Genomic DNA, 6000 nt, shown 5'->3' on the forward strand with positions numbered 1-6000 from the left:
TGGATACTCCACAATTCCAAATAACAGTTCATTAGCATTTATCCGGTAAGTCCTCAGGTGGGATTTGAACCCTGTTCCACCTGGCTAGAAGGCAGATGCCTTCTCTATTGAGCCACCACTCAGTTCCTGAGGTTTGGTATAAAAGTTCAGCTTTTCAAGTTCAGCTTTAACCAATATCCAGTTCAATATTCAATGTTCCAGAGTCTGGCCCTGTTGGGCCTAACTGCCACCACCCACCGTATCCTTCGGGTTGGGTATTTCTCTTCCCAAGGATACAACCACCCGCTGGCAGTTCTCGCAGCAAACATGTCTATATTGCAAGTCCAGACCAACAAAGTCCCCTTGCTCACCTTCCTTGTGATGGGGTTGGTCGTCCTCCACACGGTCAGGTTGTCTGGTATCAAAGCATCCTTACAGCAGCCTGGTAGTCCGACCTTCCTCCCTCAGTCCCCAGCTGAAGACTGAGACTGCTTTCCTGGTGTGGCCTTTTTATCCTCCCTAGACTCCTCCTTCACATGTAGCTGGTTGGCTCTGTACGGCCCCACCTCATTTGTCACCTCCCCTTGGACCCAGGGATTGGGCTCAGCAGCTCCACCCTCCATCTCCCACACCTGCGGCTCCTCTGTACTTATAGCCTCTGGTGGGAGGAACCAAGGGACGTCTTCAGCTGGGAGTTGCCTTATTTCCCTTCCCCCTTTCTCCTGCATTTTTAGTTCCTGGGCTTTTAGATGCCGTTTCTGTTTTGGGATATAGACCCCATCACATATCCCTAGGAGACTTATCCAGTACCCTGAAGAGTCTCCACTTTTCCAGGAACCTTGTGTTGGTTTATCATCTCAGAAGTGTGAGCAGCTATTTCTCTGCAGAAGGAGAGTCAGGATCCCCAAGCTTAAAGGCTTATGCACATGAAAAGCCCCATGCAACAGGGATTGTGGCACATCAGCCCATGAAGTTAGACCCCACAGCCAGCACTAAATCCTCCCCAATGGACTGAGAGCCTGCACTCTATCTTGGGACTCTATAACTGCACGGGCACCTGTTAGGGTGCATTGATTATTATCTCTTGTACTTCACTGTGACAATGCCAATGGATGGGATCTGTAAAGCTTTTCTATTTCTGTAAATAAATACAGCACAGTTTGAAAGCCCAGCCGAGACTGTTATATTGGGAGTGTGTGTAAGTTGCCAGTCTGGGGGAGTGAGAGCTTTCACAAGCAGCTCAGCGCAGAAGAGCTAAGTCCCATCTGCAGAGGGATGTAACTCACCCTTGCTAGTGAGAAAATTCACTCTCCAGGTTTACTACATTATGGGGCAGATTTTATAAATCTGCGTCCACGCGTACTTTTGTTCACGCACCAGGCGCAAACAAGAACATGCGGGATTTTAATGGATACGCACGTAGCCGCGCGTATCCATTAAAATCCGGGGTCGGCACACGCAAGGCTGCCCAAAATCGGCAGCCTGCGCGCGCCGAGCCGCGCAGCCTGCCCCCGTTCCCTCCGAGGCCGCTCCGAAATCAGAGTGGCCTCAGAGGGAACTTTCCTTCCATCCCCCCACACCTTCCCCTCCCTAACCCCCCCCCCCCCGGCCCTATCTAAACCCCCCCCTACCTTTGTTGCATAAGTTACACCTGCCCGAGGCAGGTGTAACTTGCACACGCTGGGCCGGCCGCCGGCGTGTCATGGTCCGGTCCGGGGGCTGGTCCAGAGGCCGTGGCCATGCCCCTGGAACGCCCCCGATGACGCGCCAGCCGTGACACGCCCCCCAACACGCCCCGACACGCCCCCCCAGGAAAGCCCCAGGACTTACGCGCGTCCCGGGGATTTGCGCGTGCCGGCAGCCTATGCAAGATAGGTTCGGCGCGGGGGGGGGGGGGGGGGTTGGGGTAGGTTTTCGGGGGTTACGCGCGTAACTCTTTGAAAATCTACCCCTATCTGTTCGACCAAGACCACTAAGAACCCCAACCCTGGGTTATAAAATGATCAGCAATGCTGGCGTTGTGTGGCTGGGAGGCATCACGGGTGGCTTTGTGATGCCTAACAAGCCTGAATGTGCTTCACACTGCTGGAGACCCAAGAAGTAGGACAGTGCATTCATTTTTAAATAAAATGAAAAAAATGCAATGAAATCTGCATTTTGTTTTGCTCATCAAAAGCAAAACAACTCCCCCTCCCCCCCCGTGAAATTCATTTTTGTTTCTATTGGTTTTCATTTGAGAACGAGAAATGGGGTAGGGGCTGAAAAAACAAACTAAGAGAAACCTCCCTCACCTTCCCCTTAAGCCCTCTCCCTCCCTCTGGACCACACTTATCCCCTCCTTGGAGATCTCGGATGTATTAAGGAGGCAGGCGTGATCCCCAGTTGTTTCTGCCTCGCTGGATCCTGTTTCAAAAATGGCACTTGTAAGATTATTAAGAAATCACAGCTACATTGCCTCTCTGTTTTTTTCACTTAGTCCACGAGGAAAAAAGAAAGGAGACGGAGAAGTAATTCAGCTGCAGTCCCAAATAAAAGCTCAGCCTTTTTATAGAGGCACTCAGTAAGCCCCAGAGCTCTACAAAAGTAGTGCATCAGTCCCCAAGAAACCCTGTCCTGATCCACTAAGCTACTGAGGAACATCCGGGGGGAGAAACCTCGGTGAATAAGGCTCATCGTCTGACTTTGGGTTCCTTTTACGCCACGTTAGAGCCGATCTGTGAATGATGGCATTGCTACCGAGAGCGGGGAGAAGGGGGCTGATAACCCGCTGCACTCGGCCGTCCATGCCAGGCGATAAGATCCTGAGGCCAAAGAAAAAGAATGGTTTCAATAAACACGCTTTTATTAATACGCCCTTCTAAGACAAACATGCCCTACCGGTGATAGAAGTCTATAAGCTACCTAGGGACCTGGTAACGCAAAGAGAGCAGCTTATTTGTAAGGGTGGTGCGCACTGTATGCCAAGAGCACAAACATGAGATAAGGGGAGAAAACACGTTCCAAGGGCCTGTTTGGTAAAAGCCATTGCTCAGGGACAAGAAGCCCATGGCCCTGCAGCAGCCGCACTTTCTCTCCACGACTTCCATGTCAGCTCAGATCCATTTCAAAACGAGAGTCATTATTTACGGCGTCCATCAGCCTGCATGGCACAGTGGACAGTAGATAAATGACCCAATTCCCCGAACAGTCTACAGCCGAGACACTGATTAATAATATTATTGCTCAGGTTATTCTTGAGTAGACTGCGGCAGAAGGAAATCAAGAGTATTTCTTTTTTCTTATTTAGTTTCATGGGCAAAGCACAGGGAATGATACAATTAAAGTTAAGCAGAATCATATTATGAAAAAATGTAACGTAGGGAGGTTGCAAAGATCAGACCTGCTTACACTTGAAAAGGAGGATTAGAGGAAATCTGAGGGCCACATTCAAGTACCTGACAGGGATATGGAAAGGGTTTTTTGTAGGCATTTTTAAGGTGTGCTTCAAAAGATCCACAACCTCAAACTGAGATATTTAGAATAGAGGCATTTAAGGAGGCGAGCATATATTCTTTTTTTTTGACTGATAGCTCCTCCTTTTTCCATTTTTCATCCAACTCACTCAGAACCAGTAATAGGAGTCTTGCGCCGCAAGCCTTCATTTAAAAATACCTGGAGATTATTTTCCCATATTTTATCAGACACCACTGCACCCCACTCCATTCCTGCACATTGCCCATTGCAGGGATGATCCTGAGGCCAGGAGCCATGCATCAGTGCTCCTTCCAGAACCCCCGTATCATGGTTATTCTCCTGGCTCAGCGCTTTTACATCGGGGACCCAGTCTCTACGCTCCCGCTCCTTGGGGGGTCTGCCCTAGTGCTTCTACAGCTGGGACCCTGCCTCGGCGTCCCGCTCCTCAGGGCCTGGCTCAGTGCTTCTACATTTGGGACCCTGCCTCAGCATTCTGTTCCTCGGGGCCTGGCTCAGTGCTTCTACATCTGGGACCCTGCCTCGGCATCCTGCTCCTCGGGGCCTGGCTCAATGCTTCTACATTTGGGACCCTGCCTCAGCATTCTGTTCCTCAGGGCCTGGCTCAGCACTTCTATATCTAGGACCCTGCCTCGGTGTCCTACTGCTCGGGGCTTGGCTCAGCCCTTCTACATCTGGGATCCTGCCTCAGCGGTCCCGCTCCTTGGGACCTGGCTTAGTGCTGCTACATCATGAGACTCTGTCACGGCGCTTCCACCCCTCAGGATCTGGGTCAGAGCTTCTACGTCACGAGATGCTGTCTCTACACTTCCGCTCAAGACCTGTCTCAGTGCCTCTACATTACGGGACTGTAACTCCGTGTCCCTGCTCCGCAGGGTATCTCTCAGCGCTTCTACTTCACAGGATCCTGCTACTGCGCTGCTGCACCTCAGGCAGTGCCTCAGCACTTCTACTCCACTAGAACCTGTCACAGCAGATTCCTTGCTCAGGGCTTGCTTCAACGTACCATTATACAGACCTCTGCTCCTGCACTTCCTTTCCACGGGGCCTGCACCACGCAGTCCTGTCTTACCGCCTCCGGAACTGCTGTAGCATCTCATCCCTTGAGGCCTTCTCTCTCCCTCTCCTCGAGGGTTCCTCGACCTTGGACTGATTCTGATCTCTCTAATGCTCCCTACTTCCAGCCGCCTGTTTCCTCCGGGACCAGCCCCACAGAGGTCCACCTAAGACCAGCTGGCCCTGGCACCCAAGGGCTCAACCTGCGGGGAACGCAGGCTGGTACTGGCAAAGTTCCTGTTTGGCTCTGCTCCCAGCCAGCCTCGCCTCCCGACGGTGGGGACCTGCAGGGCTCAACCCCACAGGTAGCATCAACCCCACCTCGGGGCAAGAGTTCGCGATTCCTAACAATTCCTAACATTCCATGCACAGTTGCTGTTGCGGGTATGAACAAAATACTTTGATGAGAGGAAAGGTACAGAGCCAGCAAAGTAAAAATCCTCGAGTTAAAAAATAATTCTACTAGCTAAACCTGGAAGAGGAATCAGCTATTCAACCTTTGTTTCCTACACTCTACATTCCCCATGAAAGACATTACTTCCTCCCAATAGGACTAAAAGCAGCAGTAGTAAAACTCATGCTAAAAGGTTTAGCATGCACATCAGTAAAAATGATTATGCATGCTAAAACCCCACCTAAAGGTGTAAAAAAGCCTCTATACCATATATAGAATATTAGCGTGCACGTTAACCCAAAAAAATATAGTGATCGCTAACTATCATATATACAAAGCATAGCACACACAGTCCTCTTTTCCACATGGCTCCATCTCTTTGCTTCAAGTCTATGTCATAGTAATGCTGGCACATAATGTAACTCATCAGCGCTGAAGGGAGAAGTGAGAAAGCTACTGGACTCCAGGAGAGGAGGCTTAAAGGAGAGAAGAGAGTTCCAGCAGAGGACAAACAACATTAGTGTGTGTTTCTGTCCATTTGTCTTCTGTGTTAGTAATGAAGGGTCTTAAAAGAAGAGATGAGAGGGCATGGCTGGGGATAAAATGGATCATGGAATGGGTGACCCAGAGACAAATCTGCCCACCCAGACTCAGAAATGCACTATCAATCTGAGTCCAAGCCTACCCTTAGCCATTGTAATACCCCTTGTGGGCAATATTAAGATGTGGGGAGCCACATGAGAACTGAGAATCAGGTGGAAGAGTCTCTGAGGTGGTAGCAATCCTACTTGGAGAGGGAATGGCAGAATGACACAGTAGGAGAGGACTTCGAAGCTCTGCAAAAGGAGCTCTGCAGTCAAACATAAAGAATTGTTGACCTCAAAGAATCTCTCATTGCTCAGACCACTATTCTGGCTTAAGCCTCAGAAGGTCTTTGGTTGGACTAATCTGTCCAAACAGCAATGATCTCAATACATTCTCCCATCCCCTATATTCTCAGATTGTTTCTCTGACTCCTACTATGTGCCTTTATTTATTTATTTCATGGTTCTTGTATACTGCTCACTCGGATAGCTGACCTGACCAGAGTGATGAGCAAC

At 49.9% G+C, this 6000-nt stretch overlaps 1 protein-coding gene across 1 annotated transcript in view; it reads right to left on the reverse strand.

The window, feature by feature from the left end:
* The window catches only part of DCTN4 (dynactin subunit 4), a 70806-nt gene extending 70344 nt beyond the window's left edge, over positions 1–462 (reverse strand). Inside the window, exon 1 of the mRNA XM_029583223.1 lies at positions 351–462. The gene's annotated coding sequence lies outside the window, so the exon portion shown is untranslated. The remainder of the gene's footprint in view (positions 1–350) is intronic.
* Positions 463–6000: the final 5538 nt, after the last annotated feature.

The sequence above is a fragment of the Rhinatrema bivittatum genome, chromosome 18 (genome assembly GCF_901001135.1).
Source record: "Rhinatrema bivittatum chromosome 18, aRhiBiv1.1, whole genome shotgun sequence".
Taxonomy (NCBI): Eukaryota; Metazoa; Chordata; class Amphibia; order Gymnophiona; family Rhinatrematidae; genus Rhinatrema; species Rhinatrema bivittatum.